This window comes from Loxodonta africana, chromosome 4 (genome assembly GCF_030014295.1).
Source record: "Loxodonta africana isolate mLoxAfr1 chromosome 4, mLoxAfr1.hap2, whole genome shotgun sequence".
Taxonomy (NCBI): domain Eukaryota; kingdom Metazoa; phylum Chordata; class Mammalia; order Proboscidea; family Elephantidae; genus Loxodonta; species Loxodonta africana.
In genome coordinates, this window is record NC_087345.1 from 181,490,292 (window position 1) to 181,506,942 (window position 16,651).

Genomic DNA, 16,651 nt, shown 5'->3' on the forward strand with positions numbered 1-16,651 from the left:
GGAGGAAGTCAGCCAGTACACTTTTTGATCGATACTGGAGCAGCCTCCTCGGTATTCACCCAGAAGTCTAAAGGGACTGCGTCAACCAGCAGTACTCAAGTTGTCAGGGTGACTGGGAAAGAGGCGACTAGATCCTTTTCACACCCAATTGACTGAAATAAGAGAAACTAAGCTATCCTGCCAGTTTCTATACAGGCCCAAATGCTCAGTCCCACTTTTTGTGACCGGATTTCCTACGTAAAGTGCATGCTGAAATCTCTTTCTATGAAAAAGGCCTGTCCCTTACAGTACCACCTGGAAACACCCGGGAAGTGCAAACAGCTCTCTTAGCACTCACCCGACCAGTACTATCCCCAGTGACCATCTCACCCACGGTTCAAAGAGTGGTTGATGCCATGGCCCCATGGGTTTGAGCCAGTGGCTGGCTAAGATGAGCTTGGACTGCCCTCGTTTGACTGTGGAGCTGTTACTGTACATTATGCCTCCTTGGATTAAGCAAGTTGAGGCTCACCTGGGGCTGCAGGGACTGACCACTGGATATCTAGAGTGAGGACTGTTGCTGTAGTGCGAATCCCCATTCAATACTCCTGTTCTCCGGGTGAAGAAGACATCAACCTGTGAGTACCGTTTTGTTCAAGATTTGCGGGCTGTTAAAGTTGTGAAGACCTTATACCCGGTAGTCCTGAACCTACATGCCTTACTATCAGCCCTTTCACCTTCCAGTACTCAGTTTACTGTTTTGGATTTTAAGGGCTCTTTTGTATCCTGCTGACTGAGGACAGCCAGCTAATCTTTGCTTTCGGAAGGGAAGGGGACAAAAGAAAGAAAAAGCTCAGTTAGACTGTGCTACCTCAAGAGTTTAAGAACTCCCCACTAATTTTAGAACAGCACTGGCCCAAGGCCTAGAGTGATTACCTCCCTTCAGCTGAGGAATATTCCTGCAATATATGGACCTCCTGATAGGGAATAAGTCTGAGAAAGACTCTTAAAAATACTATGACTGTCTTAAACTTTTTGGACTGAGTGTCCCTAAGTTATAAGCTAACCTCTATCAGGCTACTCAGGGGGCAGAGAGAGATCCTTCCAAATGGACTCCTGAGTGTCAATGAGCCTTTTATGATTTAAAATCCCAGTTGATAAAAGCTGGGGCTGAGAGGTTATCAAAAGTCTTTTGAATTATATAAATAAGAGAAGAAGAGTAACTGTTGGTGCATTAACCAGTTCTTAGTGCCATAGAGATACCCTGTCGGCCTCCTATTTCTCTAAAAATCTGGACACTGTCTTAAAAGGTTGGCCGGCCTGCCTCTGAGCAGTTGCCGCCACTAACATTATCAAAGGTGGCTGAGTTAATTTCTTTGGCACATGATACTATCACGTTTGTCCCTCACACAGTGACTGTAATATTGGAACAAAAAAGACTTTTGTGGCTCACCTCCAGTTGGCTAAGACTATGTCAAACCCAGCTTTTGAGAGAAAATCAAATTTAACTTTTGTGAAGTGTTCAAAATTAAACATCGGACGAAATATTTACTGGTGTCTTTTTTTTGCTCTCAGCTGTATTAGGGTGTGGCCAGGTGTGGCCTGCCTTTGAGTCAGGAGGAGATGAGAATCCTTAGCAGATGCCACCTGCTCTTGTTGGAGGTGATCACTGAGCAGAAGTAACAGGTCCTCCAGTTTCTCGCTAGTTCTCCCCAATTGTCTGTTCATTTGGTGAGAAACATAGACTTGGCAGTCAGTCTGGGTCTCTGTGTTCTTGCAGAAGTTCTTTAACTTCTAAACCTCCTTTTCCCAATCTTTGTAATGGGATTATAACAGTACCTCCCATATAGGGTTATCATGAAGATAAAATTCCCTTTGACCTGGTGACTGTTTCATAGGTAGAGCTCATGAAATTATAGATTATGAGTTTTAGACTTGGGATGTCTCAAATTCTGATTTCTTGGGATCCCTTTCATCCACCTACTAGATCTAGAGCCTACCTTCTGAAGACCATCACCCTCTGTTACTACCACCTTCCATCATCTGGGAAACAAACCAGAGAACTCAACTTGTGACCTTAACAGCTGCCTACCTTGTAAGAATTGTAAACTGAGGCTCGGTATGAAGGAGGAAAGGATTTGTTTTAAAGCATTATAGACGCTCGTGTTTAAGATGAGCTTGCATCCGATGAAGAGAACGGGTGGCAGACAGGAAACTGATTACTCTTGGTGGGGCCTATGAGCAGATATGAAGACGAGTGTTTCGGGGGGCAGAGTGCTGTGTCTCCTTATCTGGGTGCTGGTTACATGGCTGTCCCCATGTCGAAATGTCATTGACCTGTACACTTTTGCACTGTTCTGTGTGCATATTAATACTGAGTAAGGTTTGAAAACAAATCTCATCCATGCACGGATTGCACCCCCCCCCTTTTTTCTTTCTTTGTAATTGCTTCCTTTCTATTTTTATATCAAACATTCACAAAAGACATTCTTCTCATTGACCAATCTTTAAATACGAGATTGGAGTTCTTTTTCAGGATGGATGGAGACTTTTCCCTGCCAGGCCAAGATGGCTAGAGAGAGGTACAATAGTTTTCAGCTGCTTTAAGAATAAAGTAGAAATTCCATGCAACATGGAGACCTCAATCTATCGGAAACGGGTGAAAGAGTGAATCAGACCATAGAATGTCATCTTAATAAACTGTGCTCTAGACAGATGTTCTGACACTGGCCCTCTTCTGAGTCTGTATTGCACCCTGGGGAAAACTTAAAATCAGTGCTTTTGAGATACTTTATGGGAGGCCATATTGCCTCAACCAAGTCTCCCCACAATCCTCCACCCAGCCCCTAATGTTATGACGTCTAAATATTTGCTTTTTCTAACCAAAATTCTTTCCCAGTTATATCGGGCAGAAGTTCCCTCTTGAGATAGCTGTGACCAGGTGCTCTTCCCAAAAGTAGAAAGACCTCGCGTTACAGCCTAAGTGGACTGGACCCTTCACCACACCACTCAGCACTGGTGAAGCTTGCAAGAGTCAAACCACGGATCCATCATTCCAAGTCAAGCCCTGCCTGGTCTACAGTGACAGAGTAGAAAGCCCAACCCATCGATGGCCTGAAGTTAAGACTTTCTAGGGTTAAAAAGAAAAAATGTTTTTAATGCTAACTTAAATGAGACTACTATCAGGGGCCAGAGAGACTTTTGCCCAGGGAATCTTCATCCCTAAGGTAAAAGTCCCACAACCCCTTGTTAAAAAATAAAAGAACTTAGATCTGTTTTGCTAGAGAAGTATTAAAAATTACTGATTTCTGTCTGGCGTGTCTGGACAGAGGATTGCATGCCTAACTCGGCCCTCAAGTCCTATCTCATCAAAGATTCTACTCTTGTACACAGAGTTAATATTCTGATAGTTATAGCTGAGAGTTGTTACAAGATTCATGAAAGATTTGATTTTTCTTGACTACCAGATTTTACCTGGCTAAAAATCTTATTAGTGAAATCAGATTCTTTGTTATAGGCCTGTTAATCTGTTACAGTCCCCAATTTATGCTTATATGTGGGATGACATTCTCTAACCTAAGTTGAACCATCCAATAGATGGCTCAAACCTGTTGCAGGCAGAAGGCCCAATTCTGTCACCTAAAACAGTCTGATCTATAAAAAATAGGTTGAAACTTGGTGTAGATATACGTGGTCATCCAAGTTTCAAAGGGGGAATATGTGACCCCAATACCCCCCAGCATGTTTTCTCCTTTTTCAAAATGTGCAACTGAGAGCTTAACATAACTAAGGCCATGAGAAACCCCTAAGTTGTTCTTCCTCTGCCTGCCTCCTTCACATACCCGTGTTAATGACTTTGTTTTGACCAAATGTTAATGACTTTGATCTTTGTTTTAAACTGATGCAAATAACCTTTTGTTCTGTCCAGACTACCTGTGGCATACAACCCCCACAGGAAAGTTGAAGCCCAGGCATCAGATATGTATATCTTTAGCCTAACAAAGAAATGCCTAGCAGGGGACTACAAAGACACTTGTAACCGTTGTAAGATTCTGTATAAGCGCTAATGTAAAACTGCTCTTTGGGACTCCGTAGAGACAGTCTGTGTTGCTGCTGGGTCCCCGGTGATGTACGCATCTCCTTAATAAACTTTCTCGCTCTTTCTGACTTTGAGTATGTTTCATTGGCTCGACTGCTGCAGGGTATGGACCCTCATTGGGCAATATAGGGGAGCATCAGGCAAACTGATAAACTTGTTGAATTGTGAAAGCAGTCTGAAAACCATAAACAGATCCAATGGTAAAGAACAAAAACCTTACTAGCTCAGGGAGCTTTAGCATAAACTGACCAATGAATGGATGGCTGACAAATTATGCTGATCCAAAGGCAATCCCTAGTAACCCAGGCTTAAAGATAAAAACAAAAAGCACCTGAACAGAAACATTAGAGCCTTCATACTGTGGGGAAATAGACTGCACAGAATTAGTTCAACCAAGTCACTAAACAAAAATAAATATAATGACAAGACCCCTGTGTGTGTGTGTATGTGTGTGGGGGGGGAGGGAGTCGTACTCATAGTTACTTCAAAAAATTCTGTACATGTCTAGTTTCTGATTAAAAAAAAAAAAGACATATAAAGAAACAGAAAAATGTGACCCATATAAAGAGGGGAGGGGGGAGCAGGCAATAGAAACTGCCTTTGAGAAGGCCCAGATATTCAACATAGAACAAAAATACTGTAAGCAACTATTCAAACAGACAATATAAATAAAAAGATCGAAAATATAAAACATGAAATGGAAATTCTGGAGCTGAAATATGAAATGAATGAGATTTTTAAAAAATTGCTTCTAAAAGATGTCAATTATAGATTTGAGCACACACAGTTACAACACTTCATTTTTAATATTTGTCAGGAATTTCCCAGTTGAGTCTGAATTTTACTTTTCCCCTGTAAATTTAGGAATAGCTTGTCCAAGTCAAAAAAAAAAAAATCAATTTTCGCAGACTTGATTTAAATTACAAGATGATTTATATAAAATTAAAATATCTGCTTCAAGACTTGACATATAGAGATCTGTGTCTTCTGTGATCCAGTTTTTCTTTTTTACTTTCTTTAACAAGTAATGAGAGAGACAACAGTCAAATGCTATATTTGTTATATTTCAAATTTAAAAAATACTTATGAAATGTAAGCAAATATAAATAATGTACTGCAAAAGTTGGAAACAAGGCCAGGGGCCAACTGAGGAAGATACCATCAATTGCTCCTATGCAAGTTCAAGCTGAAGATGAAGAAAATTAAAAAAAGCCCATCAGACACAAAGTATGACCTTAATTGCAAACCCTACGGGGCACAGTTTTACTCTGACACACTGGAATCACTGTGAGTTGGAATTAAGCATACCCCACCTGAATTTAGAGACCATTTAAAGAATAGATTTGAAACACTGAACACTTATGACTGAAGACCAAGGAAGTTGTGGGATGACATCAAAGATACTATTTACGAAGAAAGGAAGAGGTTGTTAAAAAGACGAGAGAAAGAAAATACCAAAATGGGTGTCAGGAGCGACTCTGAACCTTGGTCTTGAATGTAGAGTAGCTGCAGTGAAGAGAAGAAATGATGAAGTAAAAAAAAACTGACAGAAGGTTTCAGAGGGTGGCTCGAGAAGACAAAGCAAAGTATTATAATGAAATGTGTAAAGATGTGAAGTTAGAAAATCAAAAGGGAAGAACATATTTGGCATTTATTAAGCTGAAAGAACTGAAGAAAATATTCAAGCCTCACATTGCATTATTAAAGGATTCTTTGGACAAACTATTGATGGTGCAGGAAGCAATAAAAGAAGATGGAAGGAATACACAGAATCACTGTACCAAAAATGTTCGGTAGACTTTCAACCACTACAGGAAGTAGCATATGATCAAGAACTGATGGTATTAAAGGAAGAGAAGTTCAGCAGGACTGAAGGCATTGGTGAAAAACAAGGCTCCAGGAATTGACAAAATACCAATTGAGCTGTTTCAACAAACAGATACAACACTGTAGGTGTTCACTCAGCAATGCTAAGAAATCTGGAAGATAGATACCTGGCCAATTGACTGGAAGAGATTCATAATTGTTCCAACTCCAAAGAAAGGTGATCCAACAGAATGCAGAAATTATTGAATAATATCATTAATATCACACTCAAGTAAAATTTTGCTGGAGATAATTCAAAAGCGGTGGCAACAGTACATCGAAAGGAACTGCCAGAAATTCAACTCAATTTCAGAAGAGGACATGGAAGGAGGGTTATCATTGCTGATGTCAGATGGATACAGGCTGAAAGCAGAGAATAATAAAAAGATGTTTACTTGTGTTTTATTGGCTACACAAAGGCATTTGACCGTGTGGGCCATAATAAATTATAAAAAACATTGAGAAGAATGGGAATTCCAGAACACCTAACTGTGCTCATGAGGAACTTTTACATAGACTAAGAGGCAGTCCTTCAAACAGAGCGAAGGGCTACAGCAAGGTTTAAAATCAAGAAAGGTGTGTGTCAGGGTTGTATCCTTTTCACCATACTTATTCAATCTGTATGCTGACTCTGAGAAATGGACTATATGAAGAACAGGTTATCAGGATTAGAGGAAGATTCATTAACAACCTGTATTATGCAGCCTTGCTTTTTGAAAGTGAAGAAAACTCGAAGGACTTTCTGATGAAGATCAAAGATCACAGCCTTCAGTAGGGATTACAACTCAACATAAAGAAAACAAAAATCCTCATGACTGGAGCAATAAGCAACATCACGATAAACGGAAAAGATTGAAGTTGTCCAGGATTTCTTTTTGCTTAAATCAACACCCATGGAAGCAGTAGTCAAGAGATCAAACGATATATTGGGGATATCAGCTGCAAAAGACCTCTTAAAAGCATTAAAAAGCAAAGATGTCACTTTAAGGACGAAGGTGTGCCTGATCCGTGGTGTTTTCAGTTACCTCATATGCATGCGAAAGCTGGACAATGAATAAGGAAGACAGAAGAATTGATGCTTTTGAATTATGGTGTTGTAGAAGAATATGGAATATATCATGAACTGCCAAAAGAACAAACAAACCTGTGTTGGAAGAAGTACAGCCAGAATGCTCCTTAGAAGCAATTATGGTGAAACTTTGTCTTACCTACCTTGGACATGTTACCAAGAGGGACCAGTCCCTGGTGAAGGACCTAGTGCTTGGTAAAGTGGAGAGTCAGCAAAGGAGAGGAAGACCCCCAATGAGTGGGATTGACACAGTGGCTCCAATGATGGGCTCAAGCATAGCAGGGATTGTGAGGATGGTGCAAGACCAGGCAGTGTGTTGTTCTGTTGTACATAGGATCCCTATGAGTTGGAACCAACCCGAGGGCACCTAACAGCAATGCCAGTTGTTGGGCTTCTTCTGGGAAAAGACTTGAAGTTAGAAATGTCTTAATCTATAAACTTCCTAGATGCATTGACATCAAAGTATTTTAATATGTATTTCCTATTTGGGGAAATATTTTGCCCTGAAAGGGAGTATAAAAATGAGTTTGGCTCAGAGGTTATACATTTGTCCATCTGAAGACTCAGAGGAATGCTGATGAGATCAAGGGTTTGGTCTTCAAAATATTTTTCTCAGATTAAAAAAAGAAACTCCTCGGAAGGTTGGCATTGTTGCTACAGCTACTACTTAAGAAAGAAGAAACTCAGGTACCAGGAAACCAGCTAGCTCCTCAGAGACCAATAGGGTAGAAAGAAGTAATGTCTTATCCTATGAACCTCAATATCAAGAACCATAAATAGCAGAGTTAACAGGTCATGTTGTAATAGCAATTTAAAAAATCCTACAGTTATTCAGTTTTAGGAATGAATTTTATTCGTTCCTGTATGGGCCTTTTTTTTTTTCTTAATTATGCTCCACTTTTGAAATTGGCCTTATTCTCTGTACTCACATCTGAGTTCCTCAATAAAGACTTATTACCCTCAAAATATTAATAAAATATTATAATTGCCTTAACATAAGATTTGAAACTTTTTAGTTATGGGCTTATTCTTTCATTAAAAATTCAAATAAGTTTGTTTTCTACTATTTGTTATTGAAAGTACTTTCGGAAGGGCAGATACTAGATTCACCCAGATTTTACTAATGCTAACAGACTCACTTTATGATTAAACCAGTTGCGGCTGAGTTAATTCCAACTCACAGTGATTCCATGTATGTCAGGGTAAAACTGTGCTCCATAGGGTGTGCAATTGCTAATTTTTCAGGAGTACATTCCAGGCCTTTCTTCGAAGGTGCCTTTGGGTGGACTTGAACCTCCAAACTTTTGGTTAGCAGCCAAGCATGTTAACTGTTTGCACCAATCAGGGACTCCACTTTATGATTAGGGCTATACAAAGTCACATGGAACTGATCTGGAAAAAGCTTCACGGAGATACCCAAAATCAAGAAAATCATGCTACCTCTCTTCTCTAAGGTATACTCTTACATGACCAAAAGGAAGTGATAAGGACTCTGAACATCCATTTCAGAAAAAAAAATTATTTCACTGGTTTGTTCTGTACTATAGCTGGTCAGCCATGTTTTAATTGACTTTAATTCATACTTGAGTTACTTATATACTACCTGTCAGCAGTTGACACTTGTAGGTAAGAAATTCCTCCCCAGCTTAAAAACTAAAACAATATTATCTCACTTACGGAAATGGTCCACAGGCCTGAATTTCATTAAGTGTTAAGTCTTAACTACAACAAGCTGCAGTGTTTATTTGGTTAGAATTTTGGAGAATCAAGCCAAATAGGAAATTTAGTCTATCAATTGAAGGGTGTACGGGGAAGAAGACATTTCATTGAAAAGCCACTATATTTTTAATCTAATCAATACTTTTAATTTCTCTTTTCTCCTCTTCTTCAAATGAATTTAAAAAATAGCAAAATTGAATAATAGCAATTTAAAAAAAATAGCAAAATTGAATGTGATACTTTATAAATTTTTCTTTTTTTCAATTTTTTAGTCTTGCCAAGAAACCTAAAAGTGCCTTCTAAAAAGGGAACTTGTACTATTTCCCTTGAGGATAAGATTCTCTAAGATCTCAAAAGAGAATGTCACAATGTAATATGCTTCATAAGTTTCCACCCATGCACATCTTTCTGTTTAATCGTGTGTTAAGTCTTCTTTAGCTAATCACACACATGAAGGCAGGTTTGACTTTGTGAATGCTTAAAAAAAAAAACTCTCTAGGCTTGTCTATTTTTAACTTTTCTGCATAAAACCCTACACTTGCCTCTAATATACTCGTATGTTCTTGTTCATATGTTCATTAAACAAACAGTGCTAACAATAGTATTTTATTAGTAGCACTGGTTGATTTTAATATTTATTCTTTATTTTGCTACCATTTCACTTATACATTTGCGTCAATAATACTGCACAACAAACTATCTCAAAAAGTAAAACAATTTATTTTAGCACATGAATGCATGAGTCAAGTGATGTGGCCTGGGCCAAGCTGGAAGTTCTTCAAGTCTCAGCGGGGCTCATTCATAAGTCTGTGGGTTTGGTTGACTTAGACTGACCTTGACTACAACGACTTGGGTAACAAAGTTCTGCTCCATGTGTCTCTATACTTCTGAACAAGGCCAGGTATGTTCTCATGATGTGACAGAGGAGCAAGGTCGTATGGAAATGCATGAGGTCTCTAGAGTTTTAGATTTGGAACTGGGCTATTTTATTCCTGCTGGATTCTGTTGGCCAAGGCAAGCCACAACACCAGGCCAAATTACACATACATTTGCATGTATATATATATAAAAAGAGAGAAAGGAACATTGGCGACACAGTGGTTAAGCACTCAGCTGCTAACCAAAAAGTCAGTGGTTCGAACCCACTAGTCATTCCTCGAGAAAAAGATGAGACAGTGTGCTCTTGTAAAGATTTACAGCCTTGGAAACCCTATGGGGCAGTTCTACTCTGTCATACAGGGTTGCCATGAGTTAGAATTGACTCATCAGCAATAGATTTTAGTTTTATATATATATTTTATATATATTTTTGTATTGCATTGTATATACACATGTAAAGAGATAATATATTTATATATGTTATATATTAACATAATTATATATTAATTAAGGAATGTAAATTAATATGTATATGTAAATATATGTATACAACTGAGCCCTGGCAGTGCAGTGGTTAAAAGACAGCTGCTAACCAAAACTTTGGGAGTTTGAATCTATCGGATGCTCCTTGGGAATGCTGTGGGGCAGTTCTGCTCTGTCCTATAGGGTCACAATTGACTCACAGAAATGGGTTTGGTTTGATTTATTTGTATACATATACATAGAGGAAACACTGGTGGCGTAATGGTTAAGTGCTACGGCTGCTAACCAAAGGGTCGGCAGTTCAAATCTGCCAGGCGCTCCTTGGAAACTCTATGGCACAGTTCTACTCTGTCCTATATGGTCGCTATGAGTCAGAATCAACTCGACGGCACTGGGTTTGGTTTTTGTTTTGGTTATATATGTAGACACACTGTGGAAAAAAGTGAATTATTTTGAAGATGTATTCTCTAGTACAAGGAAAGAGAGAGCTGGTAGTCACTCATGGGTTTGTAATACTTTATGCAATACTTTCGTTCTCCATCTCTGGTTAAAGACTCAAGAGAAAATAAACAAAATTTCTCTTGCCTTTGAAGTACAGTGTGTGAATTTAAAACATATTTTAATTTTACTTTTAATGAGAAAATATTCTTTTCTCTTTTCACCATTTTGTCCTCATTGTCATCATACACAAAGTCCATAAAATGTGAGAAGACAGAAGGAGAGGTATTATGAACTTGCCATGAACCATCATCCAACTTGGTGTTGTACCTCAAGATCTGGTAAGTATGAGTCGTGAACAAAGTGTAATTCACATAAAACTTTCCCCACCTACATATCTGCTCTCTTCTCTCCCTTGCCTGTGAAAGCAAGTAGTGTTTTAAATCAAAACTGATGGGTTGTTTAAAAATATACCATGACTATTCTGTGTAACTTCCATTTACCCAAAGTTTTTCCACCGAATGTGTTTTCTCTATCCAAAGAAATCAATACATTTACTTTTATTTGTTCTTAGTTAACAACGATTTTTTTAATGAGGTTGCAACTAGAAAAATGTAAAATGAAAAATACATGAGTTTTTTTCATTGTGAAAATTAAAAGGAATAGTAGAATCAGTTACAAGAAGCACAGTGAACTCTTACTTTCCAGAGTTGTTGTTGTTAGGTATCGTCGAGTCACTTATGACTCATAGTGACCCTGTGTACAATAGAACAAAACACTGCCCAGTCCTGCATTGTCCTCATGATCATTGCTATGCTTGAGCATATTATTACAACCACTGCGTCAATCCATCTCCTTGAGGGTCTTCCTCTTTTTTGCTGACCCTTCACTTTACCAAGCATGATGTCCTTCTCCAGACACTGGTCCCTCCTGCTAACAAGCTTTCCAGAGTGCCTTTGGCAAATGTGCATAACATACCCAGCATCTTCCCTGACTGGAGAAGGAGGAATGAGTAAGAAAGCAGTGAAAGATGTAAAATGCTTTAGAATTACCAGGCTTCATCAGAGTTGGTATAATAATTATCATACATATAGCATTTTTAAGTGTATCCTTATCGAAATTGGAAAAATAATGATAGCAGTAAGTTCAAAAATATCTATGAAGTCCTATTGCTTGCCCATAATTATGATGCATTTATCTCTCATTCTAACTTTGTAAAAATTTTTCTACTTATTTAAGATTCTATGTCAAGTATGAGGTTTTTTTTTTCTGTTTCCATATAGAAGATGTTGTTCTTTTTATTGGGGATCTCGGTGATGCAGTAGTTAAGCACTTGGCTGCTAACTGAAAGGTCAATGGTTCAAACCCACCAGATGTTCCACGGGAGAAAGATGTGTCACTCTGTTTCCGTAAGTATTACAGACTGGGAAACCCTATGGGGCAGTTCTACACTGTCCTATACAGTCACAGTAAGTCTGAATTGACTCAACTGCAACGGGTTTGGTTTACTCATTTTATTAAGAAAATTTCAAAATTCAGCACATCAGACTTATTACTAAATTATATGATACATGATTTCTCCGTCAAAGAAGATGGTTAAGGAAGCAGTCTGAACTCCCTATGTAATTTTATGATTTGATTTCCTGAGATCATTGTTAACTGTATCATACAAATGCATTCAAGCTTATAATAAATGAGTCTTTAGATTAAACACTCATATTTTAAGGACTATTTAGCAGAATTTAGGTAGTTTCCCTCTATTTCTTAAGAGTAATTCTAATGTACAATGTAAGTTAACACCCCGAGATTACTATTTAATCACATATAGGAAAAAATTTAGAGCATTGGTTTATATTTTGGAGTTGATACTTGTAACTACAGCATTTGGAACATTTAGAAATCTTGGAAATTTTTCTGAAAGTTCTATAATAAATGTGTATAGTTTTAATAATCAGAAAAAAATAGATAAGTGAAACATTTTTAACTGAAAAACTGGGACATGAGTAGTACTTAACTCTTATTAATTTATTTGCATTTATATTTTTATTTAACACTGAAAAGAAAGCTTTAACAATAAATGCTCAGGCCTGTATGTACCAAGTGCAGGCAGAGTGTTTTTCCAATTCCGAGATATGGTGTAGTAGATTTACTGTATTGAAGGCCTAATTCTTTACCATTGCTTTAATCACACTCTGGCAAATAACTGTGCAGTTCCTCTGAAGAGGCAGAATCTATTTCCCCACTCCTTGAATTAAAATTAGACATGTGTCTTTCCTTGGATAATAGAATGTGGCACAAATGACAGTTTTGCGTGTTTGCCATCTTATACACCCAACACGACAATGAGAGAGTGAGGGAGGCCAACCTCAGGCAGCAGCCTCCTTCTAGCTGCTGACCCCAGATAAAGGTTGATAAATGGTTATTGTTTGCATGTGAACATTTGTGGTTGTTTTCTACTCAGCATTATTGAAGGAGTAGACTAGTGATAGATCAACATTAATGATTCTAGATTTTGATTAGCAGAATCAACACAACTATTTGCACAAATGAAAACTAATTATACAAACTTCAAAAGCTATTGCAGCTAATCTTCAAAGTTTAAAGCCTAGTTAGGATTCATTGTTTTATTTATACTATATCATTAAAATGACATAGGTTATTTAAGTGTATATGAACCTAGTGCTTTTATATCATTAAGAATGGCCTTTTGTAAATATATGTGTATATGTGTATATATATATACATATATATGTATTGGCCATTTATATTTGGACAATCATATGACCTACTATGCTGGGAATGACAAACTGAAGAGGAATAGCATAGCATTCATCTTCAAAGAGAATATTTCAAGATCTATCCTGAAATACAATGTTGTCAGTGATAGAATAATATCCATATGCCTATAAAGAAGACTAGTTAATATGACTATTATGAAGTCTACACACCAACCATTGATGCCAAAGATGAAGAAATCGAAGATTTTTACCAGTTTCTGCAGTCTGAAATTGATCAGACATACAATCAAGATGCACTAATAATTACTGTTGATTGGAATGTGAAAGTTGGAAGCAAAGAAAGATCAGTAGTTGGAAAATATGGCCTTGGTGATAGAAATGACGCCACAGATTGTATGACAGGGAGAATCAAAAAATGACTTATTTATTGAAAATGCCTTTTTTCAACAACACAAACAGCAACTGCACACGTGGATCTCACCAGGTGGAATACACAAGAATCAAATTGACTACATCTGTGAAAAGAGACAATGGAGACACTCAATACCATCAGTCAGAACAAGCTAGGGGCCAACTGCAGAACAGACCAATTAATTGCTCATATGTGGGCTCACGTTGAAGTTGAAGAAAATTAAAACAAATCCACAAGAACCAAAATATAAGCTTAAGTATATAGTGCCTCAATTCAGAGACCATCTCAAGGATAGATTTGATACATTGAACACTAATGACCAAAGGTCAGACAAGTTGTGGAATAACATTAAGGACATCATACATGAAGAAAGCGAAAGGTCCTTAAAAGACAGAAAAGAAATACAGACCAAAGCAGATGTCAGAAGAGATTCTAAAACTTGCTTTTGAATGCAAAGCAGCTAAAGCAAAAAAAAAAATCAGGCAAAATTGCTGAACAGAAGATTTTAAAGGGCAGCTTAAGAAGACAAAGCAAAGTATTATAATGAAGTGTGTAAAGAGGTGAAGTTTGAAAACTAAAAAGGAAAAACATGCTAGGTATTTCTCAAGCTAAAAGAAAGAAGAAAAATTTAAGGCCTTGAGTTAAAATATTAAAGAATTCTTTGGACAAAAAATTGAACAATACAGGGAGCATCAAAAGAAGGTCGAAGGAATATACAGTCACTGTACCAAAAACAATGGGCTGACATTCAAACATTTCAGGAGGTAACATATGATCAAAAACTGACGGTACTGGAAGAAGTCCAAGCTGCACTGAAAACATTGGGGAAAAACAAGGCTCCAGGAACTGATGGAATACCAATTGAGATGTTTCAACAAGCTGATGTAATGCCGGAAGTACTCACTTGTCTATGCCAGAAAATTTGAAAGTTACCTGGCCAATCTACTGGAAAAGATTCATATATATGCCTATTACAAAGAAAGGTGATGCAATAGAATGTGGAAATTATCTACAATATCATTAATATCACACACAATTAAAACTATGCTGAAGATAATCCAAAAATGGTTGTAGTAGTATATCGACAGGAAACTGCTAGAAATTCAAGCCAGATTCAAAGAGGACATGGAAGAGAGATATCATTGCTGATGTTAGATGAATATTGCCTGGAAGCAGAGAATACCAGAAAGATGTTTACCTGTGTTTATTGACTACACAAAGGCGTTTGACTGTGTGGATCATAACAAATTATGGATTACGTTGTGAAGAATGGGAATTCCAAAACATTTTATTGTGCTCATGCACAAACTGTACATAGACTAAGATGCAGTTGTTCGAACAGAACAAGGAGATACTTTGTGGTTTATAATCCGGAAAGGTGTGTGTTGGCATTGTATTCTTTCACCATACTTATTCAATCTGCATTCTGAGCAAATAATCCAAGTAGCTGGACACAGTGAAGAAAAATGTGGAATCATGTTTGAAGGAACCCTTGTTAACAACCTGTGATATGCAGATGGCAGAGCATTGCTTTCTAAAAGTGAAGGGGACTTGAAATTCTTACTGATGAAGATCAAAGACTACAGCCTTCATCATGGATTGTACCCTAACATAAAGAAAACAAAAATCCACACAACTGGACCAATAAGAAACACGTTGATAATTGGAGAAAATATTGAAGTTGTCAAGGAATTAATTTTACTTGTATCCACAATCAGTGCTCTGGAAGCAATAGTCAAGAAATCAGTGATGTATTTCACTGGGCAAATCTGCTGTTAAAAAGCACCTTGAGAACTAAGATGCACCTGACCCAAGCCATTTTATTTTAAATCACCTCATTTGCATGTGAAAGCTGTGCAGTGAATAAGACAAAAGAAGAATTGATTCCTTTGAATTACGGTGTTGGTGAACATTGAATACACCATAGGCTGCCAGAAGGATGAACAAATCGCCTTGGAAGAAGTACAACCAGAATGCTCCTGAGAAATGAGGATGGTGAGACTTTGTTTTACATACTTTGGATACGTTATAAGGAGAGACCAGTCCCTGGAGAAGGGCATTATCCTGGTAAAGTAGAGGTTCAGTGAAAAAGAGAAAGACCCTCAAGATGATGGACTGATACAGTAGCTGCAATAATGGGCTCAAATAATGGACAACAATTGTGAGGAAGGTGTAGGACCAAGAAGTGTTTCATTCTGTTGTACATAGGGTCACTACGAGTTGGAATCAACTCAGCAGCGCCTAATAACAACATTAAATATATATATATGTATATATATATATTCTTTTCTAACAAGGCTATTTGAAGAATGTGTCAATAGATAAATGGCAATATTCTGCGTGTGTTTTTTATGTTGGTCTTATAAAAAGAAATGCCTAGAAATCTGAAAACTTTTCAAGCGTTGTTTTGACTCTTTAATAAGGAAAATAATTTAGTGATATAGAAGAAGAAATAGGAAGCTGTGTGATCTGGTGGAAGGGTTATATGCATTAATGATAGATATGTTTTGGTTCAAGCTCCAGTCCTGCCACCATATTTGTTTAAACATGGACAAATATCTTATCTTCTGTAAATTCTATTCCCATTTTTTACAGAAATTAAAAAAAAAAATCTTCAAAGAGTTATTATGATGTTTGAATGATATTTGAAAGAATCTGGTATGTGGTAGATGTTTAAGTTATTTTTTAAAAAAAGCAGTATTAAGACTTTTAGGAAAATCTATTGGTGCATATAGAATCTTACACTGTAGAGGAAATACATGCACTTAGAAGTAAAAAAAAAAAAAACTGGTATGGAAGTCTACCTCCATAATTGATCTGAATCTGAGTTAATGAAACAGTCTGTTTTGTTTTCCTTGTCTGTACAAGAAGACTAATAAAACCAAATACAGAGCATATAATGAAATATTTATCTAATTTTTATGTACACATACATATCTGCATTTTTTTTTGTTGTTAGTTGTCTTTGC